Source organism: Nyctereutes procyonoides, unplaced genomic scaffold (assembly GCF_905146905.1).
Source record: "Nyctereutes procyonoides isolate TBG_1078 unplaced genomic scaffold, NYPRO_anot_genome, whole genome shotgun sequence".
Classification (NCBI taxonomy): domain Eukaryota; kingdom Metazoa; phylum Chordata; class Mammalia; order Carnivora; family Canidae; genus Nyctereutes; species Nyctereutes procyonoides.
The window spans coordinates 4118066-4143056 of NW_026575140.1; positions in this window are offsets into that span (position 1 = coordinate 4118066).

Sequence of the window (24991 nt, forward strand, 5' to 3'; positions counted from 1 at the left end):
TTTTTGTACTACAACATATCAACATTCAATGAATACCACTTCAATTCTGAAGCTCTCTTCCCTCAAGGGAAAAACAAACAAACAAACAAACAAAGAAACCCTGCCCATTTGAAAAAACAATGGCATAAAGATGATTTTAGGGATTAGTCTGATATAACCCAGTTGGTGTGTAACAATGTCTGATCTCAGTTTTTGGACTTAGCATCACTCTATATAATGGGAGAAACATAATCATGAGGATATACTTTTTCCCTTGTGCATGTAATTATAATTTTAGTTTATACTTCTGTGATCAATGTAAACGTAGTTGTAATATCATTTTAAATAAAAATGAATAGTAGAGACTTCTAGATTTGTTTCCTGACAGTTGTCTTCTTTGTAAAAAAAAAATAATCCCAATATATTTTGGCCCATGTGAGACTAGAACAACATTGGAACACCTGTGTGAGCCATTTTTATGATTAAGCATTATCTACTGTTCTCAATTAATTGATTAAAAGAATAGCAGTTATCAGAAATCCCCTGTACACCGTCCAAGTTTCTGGCTTATTCCAGAGGATGATTTATTTTTTAAATATTTATTTGGAAGGAAAGCAGAATATAAATCTTAAGAGTAGATTATTTTAAAGTCAAAAAGTTATTTATAAATTATTCTTATCATATGCATAAGACATCTTAGGCATAAATCAGCCTGTTTTATCTTCTGGATGAATAATTCTGTTGCCAGAAACTCATATGAAGTTAGGATTTTCAAACAATAATACATTTAAAGAAACAATAAGGACAAAGAAATACTTTCTGAATCTGTATGCATCCTATATAATTATGTGTTTAAAGGTTTGAAAATCCATAGGGAGAGAAATATGACACATGCATATTCTAGAGGAATGGTGTTTTATAACTGTCCTTTAATGTGTTAACCACTACATTCCTAAGAAATAAGATTTAAAAGGGCTCTTAGGCCTAGTTTGATTATAGAGAATCACAATACTAACTTGACTGAAGAGCACTAAATTTCAGGACAGTGAGGTCCAATTCAGATCATGGTTGTTTGCTCTAAGCGTATCAGCTGTAGCTGTTTTAAATAATTTTCCCAAATTAAATGTAACAAATATACCTATGATACTCTTAGAAGAAAACAAAGGGGAAAATCTTTATGACTTTGGATTTAGCTGAGAATTCTAAAGATATAAAACCAAAACGATGAGGAACAAAAAATATTGCTGAACTTCATTAAAATGAAAAAACTATTGTGACTCAAGGGACACCATCAGAAAGTGAAAAGGGAACCCAGGCCATAGAATGGGAGAAAATACTTATAAACATATATCTGATAAAGGAAATGTATCTATACAATTTAAAGAACCAATTTTGGTGATAGCTGCACCTATATGCAAGTATCCTAAGAAAACAGATCATAAAACCAGGTGCAATTTGAATATCTGAAAATAGAGGCGTAAGTAAATAATAGTATATTTCTGTAGAAAGCTACAAGGTAATTTAAACAATATTATTACTATTATGACCACCCCACACAGAGATATTCTAATATTCTGTCAAAAAAGCAGAGTAAAAGATTATTATGTTCACTTTTATTTTAACTAGGTAAAAGTTTAAGAAGTTAACAGTTACTATTAATTAAGTGCCAATTCTGTGTTTGAGGATGCACTAGAAACTTTAAAGATGTTATAAAATTAATCTCTATAAAGACATTAAATGCCATAAATTTTAAGATGCATCATCAAATTAATAACAACTCTTAAACATGGGAGGGAGAAAATTAAGGAACACAGCATGTTACATTTATGCAATAATTATAAAATTAATTTTTACTTTTCACATATAGTTTCTAGTCCAAACATCAAAAACAATAATTTCCAAATTTTACGTATGTTAGCTCCTATTTTTTTTCCCAACTCCTTCTGTATGGTTATATCATACATTTGTGCTATGGACTAAATTGTATCCCCTCAAAATTATCATGTTGAGGCCATAAACCACCTGCCCCGGCCCCAGCAATGTGAATATATTTGGAAATAAAACTTTCAGGAGGTATTTGGGTTAAATTAGGTCATAAGAATGGGATCTTAATCTGATAGGATTAGTGTATTTATAAGAAGAGGAAAAGAAAGATCTCTCAGTGTACACCTCATAAATAATGTGAGGGTATGAGGACAATGGGCCATCCACAAGCTAGGAAGAGACTCTTTAGAAGAAAGCAAATCAGCTGGCACCTTCATCTTCCATTTCGAGCCTCTAGAACTGTGAGAAATAAATTTCTATTGTTTAAGCCATGTGATCTCTGGTGTTTTGTTATGGCAGCTAAAGCTCTAAACGGGCCCACTGAAAGGGCCCAGAAACAGTGAAACCCCAGAAGCCACAAGCATGTCTAGCACCTTGGTTTCTAAGTGCTATTCTCCAGTGGAAGAACCCAAGCCTCCTTGGAGAACTGGCTGATTCTAGGGCTGAGGCACAGAAAAATATATCATGAACTGGATTATCTTGTAGTGCCAAAAGGCAAGAAAACACCTAAGAACAAAAGGATGGAGACATGCCAAGGAGACAGGAGCAAAACTGAAAGAGTTCTCAATGACCAAATCTGAAAACTTTGAGGAAAAAATAAATTCGAATTATAACTCAAAGTATCAAATGATCAAGGTTAAAAGTTCCATTTGTCGATTTGATACCAAGATGTCCTGCCCCCCGATATGATGTGATGAAGAGTAATTCTTCATGTCTGTGGTATTCTTTAGAGCTAGGAAACAAAGGTGCGCACACTGACTCAAATATATTTGCAGTCACCGCTATCTGTCCACCTCCCTATCTATCTATGCTAAACGTGAGCTCATACGGTCTCCAGCTTCACATCAGTTCAGAGGTTCATTCCAACCTTCTCCCATTGCTTATTTATAACTTCCTCTTTAACAGTGAAAAGCTTATTTCATTATCCACCATCCATTAACTTGTATCTTAAACCTCACTATGCATGTACTACGGTAGAGAACTGTTGACCGGTACCCTCACGAGAAGCAAATTTGCCAGTTGGAGCATTGTGTTTATGTATAGTTACCTTTTCCTTAAGTTTTTGCTTGAAAACTTATATTTACACTAAATCCTGCATGCAAATTTTATACCAACTTTATAATCCCCCAAATCTGGAAACGACTAAAATGTTCTTCAACAGGAAAATGGCTAAACAGACTGTGCCATATCCCAGTAATAGAGAGCTACTAGACAATAAAAAGGACTGAATTGCTGATTTTCAGGACTACGTGGATGATTCTGGAATGCATTTTTACACTAAGTGTAAGAAGCCAGCCCCAAAGGGAAATATATTCTTGTGATTCCACTCACATACCATTCTAGGAAAGACAAACAGAAAACAGTCGGTTGCCAGTTGTTCCAGTTGGCGGGGAGTGCACTATTGATAAGAGACCGACAGGGTAATTGTTAAAATGAAAGAACTTTTCTGTATGGTAATGGGTCGGGAACTTTGTGGATTTGATTCAATCTATAGAGCCCTACATACATCACAAAGAATGAATTGGTATTCTTCTCTAAAACCAATACTGTCCATTAATGAACAAACTCAAATTAAGGACAGCTGACAACAAAATATCTGACCATTATTTTTCAAAACTGTCAAGGTCATGACAAACAAGGAAAAAGTGACAAAATGTTACAGGATATATAATAAAGTATTATTACAATATGTTCTCTTGTTTCAGGAAGATAAACAGAAAATTACCACAAAAACTGGTTAAATACAAATAATGTCTACAGTTTAGTTAATAATAGCATACAGATGTTGGTTGATTAATTTTGACAAATATATTATGGTAAAGAAATATGTTAACATGAAGAGAAACTGGGTGTGGGGTATATAGGAACTCTGCATTATCTTTGAAACTTTCTTATAGATATAAAATCATTTTTGAAATGTTATTAAAAATGCATTTTCTCAGCATTTAAAATGTGCTAAAATATATATTTTAGATCTCTCAGAAATGTGGATGTTAATCTCATTTTAGAAAACTGAGGCTCACGGTTGTGAAATTTGCATGAGGTCAACTAGCTAAAAAATACAAGAGTCAACATTTAATAATAATTCATTCTTGAAAGCTAGTAACTTAATACAATGTAAACAAGTTCCTTCCACACACATAAAACCTTGTTCTAGCTTTGTGGGTTGAATGCAATTTTCTGTATTATTTTAAAAATTGCTTAATTTCATTAGTTTAACTATTTTGCAAATAAAAAGGAATAAAACTATCATAATGTGTTAATTTCGATGTTTAAGATTTATTATGAGAACAAAGCAGTAATGCCTTTTCATAAATAGTCATTTCTCCATCAACATTTAATTGAACAACTTTATATTTCTTGGAACCCTCCAACAACCTTAAATATCAAAATTAAGTTGTGTCTCTCAGTACATTAAAAAAAAAAAACTACAAAAGCTGAGCAAACCCAAGTTTATCAATATGTGTAAAATCTACTCCTCAAAGACTCAAAAATATGACAAAGATGTGATTAGGGTTAAAGAATTCGGTCCAGTTGAATTGTCTGATATTCATCATTTCCAAGCTTTGAAAGAAGTTGAAATTTTGTTTTCTCTTCTTCTACTGATCTTGTGTTTGTTTTGAGTTTATTCACACTTAATGTGATCAGTGATATGTATACACTTAAGTCTTCTATCTTATTATTTGTTTTCAATTGACCTATTTCTACTTTATTTCTCTGTCCCTTTTTCTTTTATATCCTTTCTATTTTATGACCAATATTGAGTTCTGGGCTAAAACTCCATTTGTTATGTTTCCGTGGCTGTACTAGAAGTGATAGTATGCCAGAAATACGTAGGCCAGAATATAATGGAAGAACAGATCTTTATTTGTTTATTTATTAAAGAGTTTATTTATTTATTCATGAGAGAGAGAGAGAGAGAGAGAGAGAGAGAGAGAGAGAGGCAGAGACACAGGCAGAGGGAGAAGCAGGCTCCATGCAGGGAGCCTAATGCAGGACTCGATCCCAGGTCTTCAGGATCGCGCCCTGAGCTGAGGCAGACGCTCAACGGCTCAGCCACCCAGGTGCCCCAGAACACATCTTTAAAGCACTGAGTGTAAGTAACCTAGTAACTCAGACGTCTGTAGACAATGGAAATACACTTCAAAATTTAAGGTGAAATAAATACATTTCCAGAATCACAAAATCTGGGAGAATTATTCTCTTATTACAAGAAATAACTGAAGAGCTTTACAAAAGAAAAACAAAAAGACTTTTTTTATTCTTAAGGATTATGATATCAGATGCAAACTTCAGTCTGCAGAGAAAAAATAAAGAGCATCAGGAAGAAGTATGTAGTTAAAAATAGAAAGCATTTTTTTGTATATACTTATATTTCTTTTTTTAAATTTTTATTTATTTATGATAGAGAGAGAGAGAGAGAGAGGGAGAGAGAGGCAGAGACACAGGCAGAGGGAGAAGCAGGCTCCATGCACCGGGAGCCCGACGTGGGATTCGATCCCGGGTCTCCAGGGTTGCGCCCCGGGCCAAAGGCAGGCGCCAAACCGCTGCGCCACCCAGGGATCCCTATTTATATTTCTTTAAATGAGTGCTACCTGTTTAAAGAAAAGCAGTCCCAGTGTCTTATGAGGGCTTGAAAGTTTGAAATAAAAAACATATCAAGAGGTGCAAAATGATTGGAGAAAGAGGAGAAATGGAATTATACTTTGCAAAGTTCTAACATTATTCATGAAGCAGTGAAGTATTATCTGAAGGTAGAAAGTGGTAGGTCAAAGAGGCATACTATGTTGGGGGCCTGGGGGGCTCAGCGGTTGAGCACCTGCCTTCTGCCCGGGGCATGACCTGGGGTCCTGGGATCGAATCCCACATCGGGCTCCCTGCATGGGGCCTGCTTCTCCCTCGGCCTGTGTCTCTGCCTCTCTCTGTGTCTCTCATGAGTAAATAAGTAACATCTTTTAAAAATAAATAAATAAAGATGTGTTCTTCCATTATATTCTGGCCTGCATATTTTTCCTCCTATGAGAAATTAGTTAACATTCTTATCGTTGTTTCCCTAATTGAAATATGTCATTTTTCACCCTTTGGCTGATTTTAGAACTTTCTCTTTCTCTTTGGTTTCAGCAATGTATCAATGCCATGACTTTGATTTCTTTGTTTGTGTTGATCCTGCCTGATGTTTGTGGAGTCTTATTTTTAATTTTCTCTGTGAATTGATATTTTTCATCACATTTTTAAACCTTTGGCTATAATCTTTTCAGGCTTTTTTTCTTTCCCCTACCCTTTGCTCTACCCTAGGAGCTTTACTTTCATATTTGCTAGAGAAGTTTGAAATTGCTCCACAGTTCCTGAGTGTTTTTTCCCTTTATGTTTCAGTATGGCTATTCTCCATCAACTTGCCTTGAAGTCCATTGATCATTATGCAAAGATTTTAAGGTGGCACCATGAGCCCTTTTTCATGATAGTCACACCTTTGTGAAATTCCCTTCCCTTGAGTAGAAATGGGGCTTGTGACTTGCTTCTAGCTGTTTTGTGATTACATAATACTGTAATATCCATTGTACTAGAGTCTCTTCCTTTCTCCCCTCTCTCCCCATCAGTGATTGCTGGTTTAAAGAAGCAAGCTGCCATAATCCCACAGCTGCAAGGAAATCAATTATGCCTGAGAAACAACAACCTGAGAAAGTGAGGAAGCAGATATTTCCTCAGTCGGGTCTCTGACATTTTTATTGCAGCTCTGTGAGACTTTAAGCAGAGGACTCATCTGAAACAAAACAAAACAAAACAAAAACCTAATATACTTTTTTTTATGTTTTTTTCTGATACGATGTCAAATTCCTTAACTATTTCACTATTTAAATTTATAGATTCTCCTTTGTGTCTTCATTTTCAGTTTTCCCATTTGTCCATGCATGTGGGCCACCATTTATCCTGGATCATTTATTTCACTTGTCAGTGTTATTTTGAAATTAAAATGTGATCATGCTGATATCTGACTATCTCTATGTCTACTTTTAATGACTATATTCTCTCTTGAATTTGAGTCACACATCCTTGAGGTGGTGGTGGTAGTGGTGGTGGTGCTGTGTTTGTGTGTGTGATATGCTTTTCTATTGCATATCAGACATTATGTATAATAAAATAATAGAGATAGAACATTTGGAATATAACCCCACTGAGATTCGTCATTATGCCCCTCTGTCTTTTCATTCTGCTACTGTAGGAGCTGACTCAGTCTATTCTGCATTTGAGATGCATGTAGAATTTGTGTTGTTTTTTGTTAGTTTCAGTTCACCACTGGCTTCAAATATTTTGAAAGTAGGATTAATACTTCCTTTAGCAGGGCATGGGATTTGAGCACTAACCAGACTAGATATTATTTTATGTCCTATTTCATAGACACCAGGTTTCTGAAACAGAATGTTTCTCTCCTTTATAGTCCAGATATTATCTTTTTGGAATAGGAGGGCCACTCTATCAGTTCTCTTTTCCTCCCTCACACTGTGCGCCACTCTTGTGATTCAGTAAAACAGTAACTGTTCAGCAGTCAAAGAATTGGTGGCTCTTCACAGGCATAATCCCCAGTTGGGATTCCTAATGATTCTAATCTGTCATGTGAGCATATATATGGCCATTCAAAGTTTGATAAAAGTATGCTATTTTTCTCCCAACCATTGTCTATGGTAGCTTCCTCCTCTTTTGAGCACTCCACCAGAGTTGAGTGTTCGTCACTTTCTACTTAGGTCCTCAGCTCTCTGGTTTTTTAACTATGATTTGGTAGCCTGCTTATCAGGTTTGCCCTTATGATTATGTTGGAAGCAATGGGCTCTTTTTTTTTTTACATATTAATTAGAATTATTAATGCAGTGCAGGAATTTGAATCTCTGTATATATGTCGTTAAAATGCTGTCTTTGTAGTATTCTGAATTGCTCTACCCATTTCCTAAATTCACATCACCAAAAAAAAAAAAAAAAAAAAAAAAAAAAGGTGAAGGGCTGGAATGCCCCACATGTTCCATTTGAAAAATTAGTAGATGGATTATTGAGGGTTTTTTTTTTGCATTAAATTGAAAATGATATTAATTTAGATGTCTTATTTAGGAGCCTGATGTCTCTTTTAAAATTCTCTTTCATTTTGCTTTTGAAAAAATAGAATTTTAATATATAAAAAGTGAAAATAAAGGAAATCAAGAAAATAAGAAAAACAAGCTTGAGATCAGGATAAACCAAAGTCAAGAAAACCGATTTCACTCTAGGAACCAGCAACATTTAATGAGAGTGAAGCAAACAGCAGGGTGTTAGATAAATGAAAGCAGACAGAAAAAAAATAAATAAATAAACAACTTGATCAAAGAATATAGAACTGTGATCAAAGAAAATAACCTTATAAAGGAAACAATACTTGATTTTCTACAGAGACACTTAGCAAAGAATATATTCAAAACTTTAGTATCACCAGGTCTCTATTTTATGAATATGCATCTTACAGTAAATATTCACTTTTATTTCTTACAAATTGAAAATGGAGTGGCCAATAAATAACTATGTTTTCACTTCTTACATAAAGCGAGGTCTCCAAAAAAAGGGGAAAAGTATCATTCATTCAACTTCTTTTTTAATTTACACTTATAGGGATCCCTGGGTGGCGCAGCGGTTTGGCGCCTGCCTTTGGCCCAGGGCGCGATCCTGGAGACCCGGGATCGAATCCCACGTCGGGCTCCCGGTGCATGGAGCCTGCTTCTCCCTCTGCCTGTGTCTCTGCCTCTCTCTCAATCTGTGTGACTATCATAAATTAAAAAAAAAATTAAAAAAAAAATTTACACTTATAAATAATACAGCCAAAAGCTAATTTTAAAATAGGCAAAAGAAAATTCAAAGTACTAATTGTGATGCAGACTCTATACAATTAGACTGAGTACTCTTCATGATTTAAAAATTCTTAAAAAAATATAATAAAAAATAAAAATTCTTAAGTTACTCCCCAAATTACCCTATTTGAAAAAAATGTACTAAAACTCGGTATTTCTCCTAAGTGTTTTACAGACCTTGTTGATAGACCTTACTGAAAAGTCTTATGGATGCCATGACAATTTGGGGATAAGGGTAGGGTTTTAGGTTTATTATGTATTTTTATAAGTGTCAAATTCTACACCGAGATTAACTTTGGTAACCACTATAGCTATGTCTATTCTTTTTCTTCTGAAGCATTTCATATGGATTTAACATCAATAATGGTCTTTCTAAGAAGCTAAAAACAGTAATATATAATTTCATTTATCCTTTAAGCTGTTCATTACATAGCAAAATGACATATCCTAGAACACGAAAAAAGATAGATGTCGATATTTCCTTATATAATGGTATTTTCTGCATCTGGCTGATTCATAGGAGATCTTTTTACCTAATCTCTGTGCTTTCCCATTGTATAAAAACAACAGTTAAAGTGTAAATACAATTTAGGAATTAGTTAAGAGCCTTAATTATGCATGCCTGATTTCCTCATTTGGGTCCCAGTATTTAATTCTGCATTGTCACAGCTCCATCCTTATCACATCTTATTTGTTTGTATCTCTATTGCTAGCAGTGAACACATAGCATGTGCCAAGCAGACACTCGAGAAATACTTCTTCTAAAGATGAATGAAGGTTTATTGGACTGGAAAATAAATGCTCAGCACTAAATATATATGTAGCTGTATGATAACTTTCTCTCCCTCTCTCTTTATGAATGTATATGTGTGTTGGCCAAGGTTACACAGCACACAGGGTTCGGAATGGATTATTTTAAACAAGTCTAGTATGTAAAGCATTAAAACCCACCACCTCTCTAACCATTCATGCACAAACCAGATGTTTGTATATGAAGACACAATAGTAGCCTTGTTAGTGACCTATCAGACAGTGGTCCTATTCATTTTCTCTTACCACGCATATACAAATGTATTCAGAAATAAGCCTGAGATATATGCATACATGATGATAAGGGCGAAGAATTTAAGCTACAAGTCTCAAAGAGGGTGGGGGGGAAATGCAAGAATCACCGGCAATTTCTCAAGGGCGTGCAGAATCGCATAATGGTGAACTAGGTTTCCAAGCTGTTTGGTGAGAATGAACGAAAGCTTCTGGGCGTGAGGGTGAGGAGACCTTGTTCACGTTGCTCAGGATCCAGCACATTTCAGATGCTGAACTGATGTTTAAGTAAGAGTAGGGAAAGAAAGAAGGAAAATAGGGAGCAAATGAAGCATGCAGAAGGGCAACAAAGGAGGGTTCATGGAAAGGGAATGTGTCACTCCAAACTAGAGTTAAGATCTTGGTGGACAGGAGCTCCTATCTGCAGGTTGTTGTTTTTTTTTTTTTTTCTCAGTCCCATTATGTTACATATAACAAAATGCAAAAACACATACAGAGACATTCTGTCCTAACGAGAACACTTACAATCTGTTCATTTTTTATAGGTGCCCAATGTTCTGCTCTAAGATAATTGATTGGCATTATTAGTCTTATCATTTAGATAGAAAAGCAATGCTTGGGATAGTTCAAGAATTTTCAGAGGTCGCGTGGCTCAGTGTTGGAGCCAGGATTTGTACCCAATCTGGTTTGGAAAAGGATAATCTTTACTTGGGTGTTTATTAAGCCTCACTCTACCCCATAACTTCATAACAAATAATTAAGTATCTGTTTTTAAAAGTCTTATTTTTCATCAAACCTGGGTCTGATATTTTTTAAAGTTTTATTTTCAGTAAAACTTAAAGTCCCTAACCTTTTCTATACTCACTGGACATATCTGAGTTTCATGAACCAACAGAGTTAATCTCTCTATGAAAATCCCTTATGATGAGTTGTCAGAATTTCTTCCCACTTATAGTATCAGTTCAAACAGCTTTCCAGAGATAACTGTAACTCTGAAGAAAGGCTGAGTTCTTTATGGCTAATCCTACACGTGGCACCACCACTCATTTTATTTTTAGCATCCTTGAGTTCAAACAACTGTCTCACTCTGACATCTAGAGTGGCTTCCAGCTGCATCTGGTATCCCAAAGGACCCAGAGGGAAAATTGGGACTGAGTACAGGTTTGAATGAGTTTTCTCAGTCTTACTAAATATGAACTTCACACACTACATTTTTGTGGGACTTCCTCGTTTCAAAGTAGTGATAAGCTTTGACATTTGAAGGTAGTAAAATAACCATTTTAAGTCCTCTCTATTTTTGGTAGAGCTATACAATCTCAAGTGTTCATACAATAAGTGATTTTATATGCAATTTCTATTTTCAGGGAAAGGCATTTGTACTGGAAATTGAACATTTGTTGCATTAGCCACTCTTTCATTGAGAATGCATGCATTCATTCAATTACTGTTTCATACACATCATTCATTCAACAAACATGCATTTAATTCTCATCATATATTAGATACTAGATTCTAGGAACATAAAATTTGAAACATAGCCTCTAATTTCTAAGACAGATGATCTTAAGGAGAGAACTCTGTGAAGCAAATCTTTTTAGTGCTTTATTATTGATAAAATAAGCCCATCCTAATTTTTAATTTTTATCTTCCGCAGCTCCCCTATCTCTCTTCAGTCTCAAATATTCTAAAGAATTTATTTCAAGTGCTTGTTGGTAGATATTTAAGATTCTATAACAGGAACCGTCTGATATTGCTTTTAGTTATTGCTGTTATGAATAGAATTACATCATACTTCTTAACTAGCTATTTTAAGAACATAGTCGATTTTATGCTAATTTTGTTAAAGTCTTGTTACTGGGCTTACTTATTACTTTTCCTCTTTATTTTTGTTTTGCCCCTGCTTTTGTTGGGTTTTCCAGGTGAAAACTCATATAATTGGCAAATAGTAAAAACTGTACTCTTAACATTCAAAAAATATCTATTATTTTGTTATCCTTTCTGATGTTTTTAAAGATCACCTCTAGAATGCAGTTTAAAAATAATGACAGCATTATCTATTCTTACTTAGAATTTAGAATTAATAAGAATGCTTCTAATTTAGTGTTTCATCATTATTAATAATGCTTATTTTTATATATTTTTCTAATATTTATTTTTATCTTAATGAAAAATTCTATTACTCTACTAACAGTTCAAGTGGGCATGGGTTTTGAATTTTAAAAATATCTTTGATGCCTATTCGTAGGATTCATTTTCATTGACTCATTTTTTTGATAGATTATAATAATTGGTGTCCTAGTATTAAATGACCCTTGAATTTACCATCTATATTTTATTTGTTCATTTTATAAGTCAGCTATATAGGCTCAAAATGGGTAGTTGGGAAGAGTTTAACAGCAGACTATAAATTGTGATCAGGTTTAAGGAAACCAACAAGGAGTAGCTACATGGAAAAGGCTGATTGACAAGAAATGGGACCTATATTGGAAAGATACAGCCAAATAACAGTGAAATCTCATGAATGGAGTAAGTGGAATAAATCCCCCTGCCGGGATTTCCTGCCACCTATTGTCTTTTCTCTGTGCAATACAAGCCAGAGAGCAGCGAAGTCCATGGATGCCTTCTATGGGGATCATCTTTCCAGGGCTTTTCAGGGCTGGGTGGAGAAGGAACTAGGATAAGCCAACAAAATACCTTGATCTCTGTTTCTAAAGAAAATGCCAACTAACCTAACATGTTCCAGTCCCTGTGCTGTATGTGACCGTTCTTATTATCTACAAGTACTCAAACCAGTGAAGTGGAAATCCTGTTAAGAATTATGAAGGGAGTAATAAGGATCCTGTGCTAGACTGATTTAGTGACTGGACCTAATAAAGGTATCAGTGAGGTCAGAGCTTGAGCAAGAGTAGACTGGCTTAGGAAGAGGATAAAGGGAAATCAGTAGAGAACAAATTTTCAGGGGTTTACAGTTCACTGGAAGATGTTAGGTTTTATTCTAAGTACAATGAAAGTGCATTGAAGGTTCTACATAAGGAATGTTATGAGCATGTTATCTGACTTATTTATTCCTTAAAAGAACCCCTGTACCAGATGACTGATTTAGGAGGGCATGTATATAGGTAAAGAATCGATACACTTCTGTGAGTATATGTGGTGGGTGGATGGGAACAGATCTTTAACCACATTCTTGTTTGCAGATTGTTTTGTTTCGTTTTGAATTTTCCAGATATAGACTTAACAATGGTTTACATTTTGCTAAATATAAAGAACAAATTTAATTTTTATAAATTTTATGCTAAATAAGTGTATAGTAACTACATTAACAATATGAAGTAACAGTTCTAGTTTTCTCTAGACCTATAAGATATGATAATTAATATATATTTACTCAAGTTGTTTTTACTAAGATTCTTCCATTTAAAAAAGTATATGCTGGGGGCACCTGAGTGGCTCAGTCGGTAAAGCATCTGCTTTCCGTTCAGGTCATGATCACAGGATCCTGGGATGGAGCCCTGCGTGGGGCTCCCTGCTCAGGAGGGAGTCTGCTACTCTCTGCCTCTGCCCTTCCCTGCCCTCTTTCTCGCTCTCTCTCTCTCTCTCGAAGAAAATATTTTTTTAAAAAAGGTATATATTATAATGCAATGACTTTTTTTCCAACATAATTTCAAATTTTTAGAAATAATGAGTTTTCCTACAGGATCTTACTATGATCATTTTGAGATATATTTCTTTTTTTTTTAATTTATTTATGATAGTCATACAGAGAGAGAGAGAGAGAGGCAGAGACACAGGCAGAGGGAGAAGCAGGCTCCATGCACCGGGAGCCTGATGTGGGATTCGATCCCGGGTCTCCAGGATCGCGCCCTGGGCCAAAGGCAGGCGCCAAACTGCTGCGCCACCCAGGGATTCCTTGAGATATATTTCAATAAAGTTTGTAAACCAGAGTTTTGTGAGGTCCAACATGAATATGTACTTATTAAATCTAGCTCATAAAGTATATTTTGCTTCCTTCTAAATTCTTAATTATTTTTAAGCCCACAATTTGTCAAAGTTAGAGAGGGGTATTCTAATGTTGACTTCTATTATTGTAATTTCGTTCACTTATTTTTTGAAACATTCAAAACTTTTTATTCAAATATAATTCTGTTCAGTGGTAAACAGACATTATTGACATATTTGCCTTTTTGTGTGATAACATGTATCATTTAATAAAATAACTCTGAATTCCACTTTATCTTCTGCGATTTTGCCTTGAACTTTTTAATCATTTAGTAATATTGGAACCTGACACCTCATATCACAGAGACATGCCCTTTTATTGAGAAGAGCATAAAAGTAGTTTTAATCTACTTTATTAGGTTATAATTCATACACGATAAAATACACATTTTAAGTGTAAAGTTGAGTGAGATTTGAAAAAATTTAGACATGTGTAACCACCTCCTTAATCAATATTTGAAGAATTATGGTAACCCAAGATAATTCCTTGAGTCTCCTTATAGTCAATCACCCCAATCCCTGTCCTAGGTAATTCCTAATTTGATTTCTATCACATACATAATGCACGTAAATCTTTCATGATCTTCGACTTTATGTAAATGGAATTATGGAGTATATACTCTTTTTTGTCTGACTTCTTTTCTTGAACATGTCTGGAGATCCATGTTGTCTTCTGTATCAATAGATTTTTCATTTTACTGCCGACCGGTAGTGTTCCACTGCATGAACGCACAACACTGTGTTCATAAATTCACTTGCTGATGGACATTCTCCCCCATGTTTTGGCTACTGTAAATTCAAATACTAAGAAAACATATTTGTGTACATGTATTTTCACTTTTCTCCATTTATATGTATTTTTATAAAGATTATGTCCGATATTTTTCTCTTTTAAAAAAACTTGAGTTATTTATATTCTTATTTTGGGGTTTTAAGAGCTCTTTATATATGTATTTTGGATAAAAGTTCCTTGTCAGATGTACAGGACAAGAATTGTCTACTGACTAGTGGTTTCATTTTCTTTTTTTTTTTTTTAAGACTTTATTTATTTATTTGAGAGAGAGAGAGAGAACACATGCAAGAGAGAGCACAAGCAGGGGAAGGTGCAGAGGGAGAGGGAGAAGCAGAGTCCCTGCTGAGCAGGGAACCGGACATGGGGCTCCATCCCTGGACCCTGAGATCATGACCTGAGCCAAAGGAAGAGGCTTAACCGACTGAGCCACCCAGGTGCCCCTCCTTTTCCTTTTATTTATGGATGTCTTTTGAAGAGAAGACTTTGAGAATGTTCAATTTGCTAATTTTGTTTTCTTCTTATGGTTAATGTTTATAGGTATTTGCCTACTCTAAGGTTGTATGTCTCAATTTATTTAATATTCTTAATTTTTCTAAGTCATATTTCCTGTCTCTCCCTTCCCCCTCCCTCATGTAGAGGTCTTAAACATCTTTGGTTAAACTTATTCATAAGCTTTCCCCATATTTTCAAGTTAATTTATTGCTGGCATAATAATTGGGATGCCACCAGAAAATTAACTCCAGTCCCAGAAAAACTCAGGTACAGGGAATGGTATAAAATACTTAATGTTTCTATTTAGTTACCTAGTAGTCATTACTGTATATACCTTGGGTGGAACTGTAGAAATAATGTCTTATTTTTGTTTATGGTCACAAGTGGCTCTACTTCCCTGATCTGCTCTCTGTCATCATTACCCTTATCCCTTGGGAAAAGCAAAATCTTTATTCCTGTTCATTTATTTTTATTATCTTATCAAATGTATTTCTTTTTCTTTCTTTACCCTCATTTTTTTTTTTCTTCCTCAGATGAAGTAGGAAGGGAATAAGACTAATGTTATAGAAGGAAGAAAAAAAAGTATCTACCATTTAAATACACATTCTGCAGAAATACATATTCTCTAAATGTCATTTGCAAATTACCAAATTAGCTGAAGCTTTTCACATTCTTTGTATCTCTTAGAATTTTAAGAACCTATTTGATGATTTCAGTGGGGAGCTAATACAGATGCACTTTTTTAAAGGAATGGGACATTATTCAATGCTAATAAACCAATTTTTTTTTTGCTGTTATTGATGTACACTGGAGAAAAGGAAGAGAAATGCTTACCCTTTTAATAATATTAAGTTGTACTTTTTACAAGCTCTCCCTGTGATTGTGATTCACAGTAACCTGAGGAGACCAAAAGGGAACTTTTACTGGAAGGAATAGTCAGGAGTGAGTGAGTTTGGGTGTGGGCAAAAAAAAGCTTTATTCCACTTTTGTTTATCCTGCCAGTAATTGCAGTAATGGCCCTGGTTACTGGAGAACTACAAAAACCTTTTCAACTTCATATATTCCCTATTTTCATTTCTTTGACTTTGTAATTCTCTGAAGAGCTCCTTATAGTGATCAACAAAGAAGCGGTTCAGATGGAAAGCACTCCTATGCTTGGCTCTAGAGGCAGGAAGGAGGGGACAGATGCAGATTTTTAGTTCTGCAGCGAATCTGGGCTTTGAGGTGGACACCACTGGAGAAAGCACAGAGGCGGTGGCCAGCAACTTCTGAGAGGAGCAGAAGGCATGCTCTATCTTAAGGGTCAGGAGCAAGGGACAAAAGGAGGAGCAGAACTAGGGAGAGCTTGGGATTCTTGAGCAAACACTGTTCTCCATTTACTGAATGATGCAAAGCAGTCCGTACGATGTCACTGTCCCCTGAACCAAGTAAGTAAATAAAGAGAAAATTTCATGGACTCTTGAGCTGGGACTGTATTTCTGAATCAAGCATTGAAAGGAAAGGAACCTAACACATCCCATAGTATGCTTGCATTGCCCAAGAGTGAAAAATGTTAACATTTCTTCACTTTCTGTAAATTTCCTCCAGTTTCTAAATAGCACGGTTTGAATGAATTTGTCGATAGGTTTATCTCAGCATAAAGTAAAACACAGACATAAATATTAACTGTTATTTATTTCCTACCTACAGATATCTTAGCAAAAATTTCCTGCATACATATGCATAATGCGTAAAACTATTATAGCTTAATTTACCCTCATGAAATTGCATCTATGAACCTTAAGACCTATTTACACTTGGTATATGACATTCATCAAACTATTTTCCATGCATTATGACATGTGATTGGTCATGTCTCAATCACTGAGAACATTACTCTTTATTGTAGTCAAGGACAATCCAACCCAAACCCCTTCCAACAATGCAGAAACCTTGGGATTTGTCAGGAAGAGAGAGAATAACAATGTTGCATCAAGGGCATTGATGATTAGGGAAAAAAGGGCTCTGCTCAAAGATACCTCGCTTTGGGATCCCTGGGTGGCGCGGCGGTTTGGCGCCTGCCCTTGGCCCAGGGCGCGATCCTGGAGACCCGGGATCGAATCCCACGTCGGGCTCCCGGTGCATGGAGCCTGCTTCTCCCTCTGCCTGTGTCTCTGCCTCTCTCTCTCTCTCTCTCTCTCTCTCTCTCTGATGACTATCATAAATAAATAAAAATTCAAAAAAAAAAAAAAAGATACCTTGCTTTGATGAGCCAAAAATACTCTCTGATGACATGTTTTGAGTCCAAACCCAAAGTTCTTTATATCAAACATCACGTCTTCAAAGCCCAGACTTGGGGCACCCCGGGTGGCTCAGCAGTTTAGTGCCACCTTCAACCCAGGGCCTGATCCTGGAGACCCGGGATCGAGTCCCACCTCGGGCTCCCTGCATGGAGCCTACTTCTCCCTCTGCCTGTGTCTCTGCCTCTCTGTCTCTATCTCTCATAAATAAATAAATAAAATCTTAAAAAAAAAAAAAGCCCACCTTACTCATAGGCTTTAAGCCATGAGATCAGTTAAGGAATGGACAGGTTAAACAAGTTGGTGCCATAATTATAACAACTGATCTAAATTAAGCACTTACTACGTGCAGAGATCTGAGTTAGGCCATTTCATACATCACATCTTTGCCACAATTGCCCTATAAGAAGGGGACTCTATCTCTCCAGTTCATAGATAAGGTGACAAAAACACAGAAACTGGAAAAAAAGCAAGTCTTGTCTCCATAACTAGAGAGCAAAGGTGAATTATTTACTACTTAGAGGCGTGGAGTAGAACTTCAACATGGTCCTTAAAATCTCAGCATGGATGATCTCAGCTTCTAAATTTTTCACCCGCTAAATCTTCTTCCTAGTCATTTATCTGTGTCATCCCTATTCTGCTGATACTGGTTCTGTTTCTTTTTGACTTTATATACCTATTTAATTTAATCTAATCTAATCAAGTTCCTGCCTCCCAGTTACTTTTTTTATAAAAAAATATAATAATGGTAAGATTGTTCAGTAGGAATGTTTATACCAGCATTTTTTATAAAGATTTTATTTATTTTTTCATGAAAGACAGAGAGAGAGAGAGAGAGGCAGAGGGAGAAGCAGGCTCCATGCAGGGAGCCCGACGTGGGACTCGATCCCGGGTCTCCAGGATCACACCCTGGGCTGAAAGCAGATGCTCAACAGCTGAGCCACCCAGGCGTCCTATATACCAGCATTAATAAACTGAATTCCATGGGACAGTGGCCACACAAAATAATTAATGACAAAAGACACCCTAATCAAATATATTTCAATAATGTTATATATTTTTAAAGTTATAATTAACAATTAGTATTATTTTAGTTTCAAGTTTATAAGATAGTGGTTAGATATTTTTATACATTACAAAATGATCACCGTAACAGGTCTAGTTATCAACTGTCACTGTATAAAGTTATCACAATATTATTCACTGTATTCTCTATATTGTACATTACATCTCCATGACTTACTTCTTTTATAACTAGAAGTTTTTACCTCTTAATCTTTAGTCAACCTTTGGTGGATCACAATCAGCTTTAAGAGATCTACATCTCTGGAAAGTACTGGAGTCTTCCTTAGAAAAAAATATTAACACAGCATTTCCAGATATATTTATTATAAACCTCCACACACATACATTTTATCTTCATACCATTTACATATATCCTAAAGAATGACTTATTCATGCATTTCATCTGTTGGTATACAGAGTAAAATTTGCCAACTTTGGGGAAATTTATGAAAAGAAAATCTTAGATTTACTATAAAAATTAAATACCCCCTAATGGGTCATCATAGAATGGTTCTACAGGGGTTTTATCTTTGGATGCCTTGGTATTGGCTTTCACACAGCCTTTGGGGGTCACACAGTATTTATCATCTGCTCTCGATCTTTCTTTAAAGTAAATGCTCTCATGGCCACTGACTCATTCTCCAGGGAGGTTCTATGTTTGCCTTCATGTCCTCCCTAAGCCACCAGTGAAGAAAGAAGAAAAAACCAGAATGTTCCCTGTGGGAGACTGACAGCCTCTTGCAGAGGCACTCTGTTGAATAAAAATGTGGGAACACCCTCGGGCCCAATTTTAAGGGTTCCTTGCTTCTTACAGGATGCCTGTCTAGATGCTACAGAAACAAAGTTTAGCCACGAGAGCTCTGACATTTCTGAGCAGAACCAATTTGAACGCCAGTTGGGATGCTTTTCCTGGTAAAAGTCTTCAATACAAGTGATTTTCACTATAGACTTGATAGTGACAACTTAATTATCAAACACTCTGGAGAGGATGCAATAACATTAATGCAACTTGACACATAATTATCATTTTTCCAATATAATTACCATGTAGTTAAAGCTCAGTCCTTGCTATGATAAGATTCCTGAATGTTCTTGTCCCCCTATGATGCTGGGTTTATCATCCTGTCCTATCTTTACCTCTAAATATGTTTTCTCAAAAAAGAGCCAGTCAGAGAATGGAGAAAAGGTATAATCAGGCAATGAAACTCACATACCATTCTCCCCTTGGACATTTGCAGTGAACATTACCCTCGATCCTAAATAATAATAAAGAATGAATATTGTATACTTGCTGGATACCTGCTATGTGTTAAGTAGTGAGATAAAGGCTTTCCTACATATTATGATTTTTAATCATCTTCACAATTACGAAAATCAGCTACTCTATTTTCATTTAAGATGAGAAACCAAGGTTCATATCAGTTATTTCCTCATGACCACCAGGCCTGGGTTAAGAGCTATTATTGCAGTCCTTGTTTGTGTATTTTTGAGGCAATTGTTCTTATTTTTGCCTGCATATTAGAATCACCTGAGGAGTTCAGGAACTATTAATACCCAGGTTCTACCACTGGACACTGGAGTGTGGCCTTGATATTTGGATTTTAAATACTTCCCAGGTATTTCTGAGGTAGCCATGGTTGAGAATCACTGCTCTAAATCCTTCCTACAAAATCTCTCAAACTGCCAAATAATGAGTATGTATTTTCAAGCCAGAAACTAAAAAACAGGAAGTGTATAATATGGTAAATTTTGTTTCAACTTAAGGGAAATTGAGTAGATGTATGATGTTGGAGAAAACGGTGCACTGTAGGAGGTGGGAAGAAATGGCCTTTGGAATTAAGGTAGAGATGGATCTAAATTATCTCAGACAAATGAGTTAGGGCAGAAAACCAAGAACCTTCCTTGCTCCCCATTTTTTTTCTTCCTACCATCATGCAATTCGTCACTAATAATGTTGGTATTAGCTTAATGTTTATCTGACTCCTCTTTAAGCAAGCCCCCTAGCCCCCCACATAGGAATCAAAGTCCCTAACATCTCTATCCTCATGAATGTGGATTCTAGTAGGAAAGGCTACAAAGTATGATTGATTAAAGGGCGAGTGATTCTGGTAACTGAGAGAGCATCATCCTGGGAATTTGAGGAGACTTTCTGGAGTAACTGACAACTGAATAGAGGATGAAATAATACAGAAAAATGAGCCAGGGAAAGAAATGAAGTGGGGATAAGAAAGAACATTTTACTCAGTGAGATCAGCATGGCATATGGGTATAAAAATGAGACTATTGCACGTAGAACACTTGAGAATTTTTAAATAATGGTGTATTCTGGATGTGGGGTGCCTTTTTGAGTAGTGACAAAATATTTTAAACCAAGAATTTACTTAATAGATGCACAAGACCTTTCCATTAGAACCTGCAAAAGTATATTATTTAATCCCACTTCTGAAAATCTCATCTTTTGAGGCCCAGCAAGCATGGGTGCAGGGCATAGTAAATACATACTGGGATGGTAGAGGAGTCAGTTCTCCTCATTCTACATGTTTCCCCAAATCATGAATCAGCCTCTATCTCAACAAAGGATAGGCAGGTCGGATCTCTCTTTGAAAATAAAAGCAATTATTTTCTGGAAAAGCAACTCTGATAAGCAAAGGTACTGTCCTTTTCTGGGGTAGGTAAAGTTGTCCTTGAAAAGCTCTCTCGATGAATTTTCCATCAGTTTTCCATCGGTTGTCATATTAATTAATGAGTACATACTGTTGTACATTATGGGAAATGAAAGACATTTCCTTCAGAAAAAAGAAATGTGTATTTACCATAATAAGAGGAGTTTTAAGAGGTAGAAAGCAGAAGGCAAGGAAGAAAGCCAAGTTTGAAGTCGATTTTGGATGCATTTTCATTTGTTTCTATTAATGATTTTCCAATTGATATATGCACTGTATTGCCACACACTATGGATGTGGACTGTCATCAGAACATTGGAGGTCTCCACCATGGGGTCCTAATGACTGAGCACACATTGTGACTATCCTTTTTATACTTAAAAAAAAAAAAGATTAGTTTACTGGCTTTTTAAAAAATACCCTTGCTATGTCTTAACTAAGTACTTCAGCAGTTTCTGAAACTGCCTTCTTGGCTTCTGACTTCTTATCTCAAAACTCTGTCTACTTTTGTCAAGCCTATCTTCATGAGATAAAGAGGGAACGCTCTATAATCTTTTAGTGGTTTTTCCAGCTTCTATAGCCAGTTATGACCCCAAGATCTATTTCCCCAAATCTTCCTTGTATTACTGGACACCCCATATACGGCTCTCATATACTTGTCCAACAATCTAAAATTCCTTACAAAGTTGTTTGTTTTCTCCCTGGAGTCCATCTTTTTTTTTTTAAGAGTTTTTATTTATTTATTCATGAGAGACACACAGAGAGAGAGAGAGGCAGAGACACAGGCAGAGGGAGAAGCAGGCTCCATGCAGGGAGCCCAACGTGGGTGGGACTCGATCCCAGGACTCCAGGATCAGGCCCTAAGCTAAAGGTGGCGCTAAACCGCTGAGCCCCCCGGGCTGCCCCATCTCCATCTTTTGAAACACTCTACTAATTCTACCGGGATTCTTAGATTGATAGAGTTTGGGTGAACATTTTCTGTTTCCTTCTTAACCTTAAGTTTTGATCTTTTTTGTCTTGATTCACTTAGAATGACTTGCCTATATTCCAATTTATTTTACTGAATTGTGAGTTTCAGGCAAAAAACATATTACCTCCTCATTTGTCTCACCTTCCCCCAATTCACATGTACGTATCACCATGTTTATTTTAATAGGTCAGGTTCTTGTTTTTAGTTATATTTCTAAGGGAATTCTTAGATTAAACAAGTCCTAAATCAGTAGCCCCTTGATTGGATTTAAATCTTCCCAATTATTGACATTACTAGTGAGTTGTCTTTAGGGGTGAGTTTGTGAAAAGATAGTGTAAAGGAACCTGCATATATATTATTTTTTTACTTTAAAAATTATTTTATTTATTAGAGAGAGAGAGAGAGACAGCAAGCACTAGCAGAGGAGAGGGGGAAAGGAAGAGGGCAGAGCAGGGAGCTTGACTTAGGGCTCCATCCTAGGACCTTGAGATCATAACCTGAGCCAAAGGCAAACACTTAACCTACTGAATCATTCAGGTGTCACCCCCTTTTTAAAATTTTTATTCCTATTTTTGTCTCATCTCTCTTCTTTTTTTTTTTGCTATTTTTTTAATATTCCATCTTTTCAGTACATTTATTTTCTACAGTTTTTGTATAGTTTTGTACATTGCCTCAACCATAATCCATAAATCTATTTTTAAAAGTAGGAAAAACACTCTAAAATTATCCAGAATATAAAATACTTATTTTATTTATGACTTAGCTATGACATGTTATCATCATCATTATTATTCTTTGAAATTATTATTTTCATAATACCTAATTGCAAATTATTTGAAGTCCCGGGGCTGCTGTGGTTCCTTTAGGAACATTCTTGATATGGGTTGTAGGAAATGAGAAATGGATTAACCTGAAGGACTTTTCTATAAGAAAAAAATATATATGTTGAATGCATTTTGTTCTTCCTGTTACCCCACTCAAAGTATGAGTTTGGGCATAATTTCATATCTAACTTCATTCTTTGAGGTACATATATGGTCCACAGCTTAACTGTCTGTGCAAGAAAGTGTCAATATGGACTTAAGGATACTTCTCTTTACTGGCCTTCTCAGTGGGTACCTTTTCTCTTTAGCCCAATTAACTCAAATGTCAAGATGAAATCTTAGGGCTTTATGCTTTTTGTAGCAGAAACTTCACAAAGAAGTGAAGTTTGCACCTCACCCCACTTATACCTCAAATAAAAAAAGGCAAAGAACCATGGATATCTCTATGACCTCTGGGTAAGCTCTACATTTTGAGATCCTTTGACTCTACATATACTTAGTATAGTGCATGTAACAGTATTGTTTTCAAACAAGTCTTTGTTTTCTTTTAAAATAGGGCATACTGTGAAAAAGATACACTGAAGGGAAACTTGTGGGTGTTAAATAACTGAAATATGGTTGTTACACGAATTGAAATATGGTTAATGCCGCCTATAGAATGCGTGCTCAGTATGTCTTTTGTCTTTTTCGAAAACAGGGCTGCAGATGTTGGCACCAGATAATCTCAGTAGACTATAAACCCTCCAAGGTTAGGAATCATAACTCCCCCAAACTCCTTCTCACTCCAAACATCTATCGGATTCTTCCCACAACAAAGTGTTTGTTGAACAAATGAACAAAGGAATCAACAAACATAAGTGGGACTAAATTTTGTTTCTGGCATTCACCAGAATCCTACCATTTAGGATTAAAGTTCTTTGAACTTTATTTTTTCATCATTGATATGAAAGATATGATATCTTCATGAACTGCTGTCTTGTTTAAAGGAAAGCATGTGATAAATCTTTAAAAATACAGGATACTAAATAGATGTTTGTGAAATTGATGGATGGACGGATGGGTGAGGGAATTCGTGGATGAATTGGGACAGCTCAAATACAATGCAAGTGTTGGATGTGTGAAGACATACCACTGGATAATCTTAGCAACACTTCTTTTGGAAGACAAGAAAATCACTGATTTTAACCCTGGCCTAATCCTAAACTTACTAGCAACATGCCATATAACCCTTGAACCTGCAGCTTAAAAGACGGTTCCATTCTATCCATTAGTTTTTCACTCACTCTGCCAGTTGCATACACATTGGAAAAGGAGGAAATTATTAGTGCAAGCATCAAGTAGCAGCCCTGACAGGTCCACCTTTGTGCAGAAGATTCATTCTCTACCTCCTCTTCCATTCAGTACTTGATAGGTCTGTAAATGGGTAACAAAAATGTGGCAACAATTGGGTTTGGGATGATATCCCAGTCTCATAAAGTAGACTCTTTTTTTTTTTCAGAATAGTTTTCTCTTATTAGTAGATAAATGTATATATTTACTTGCAGATTGACAAGTAAAATCTCCATTTTATTTTCAGCTTTCATATTTAATATTAACCGTAGAATGTTTTACCAATTTGCTCATACCGTCTACCATATTATTTGTCTCTCTACTTATTTTAGGCATTTATTGATTTTTCTTGTATATAATTATAAAGTAATTTTTAAATAGTCATGGGTACATTAAAATATGTGCATATATTTTGTGTATTTGTGTTGGTGTGCATGTGTGTGGATGTGGATCCACTCATAGTTGAAAGGAGCTAATCTTTTTAAGAAGGACTGAACATTAGCCATCTTATGTTTCAGACTATATACAGAATTACTTATTGGCTAAGTTCATTAGCATTTCAGTAATGTAACACTTTAATTGTGCTATGAGATTGCTTTAATCTTCCTCTCCTCAGTAATGAGAAATGCCTCGCCCTATTGTAAAACTTTT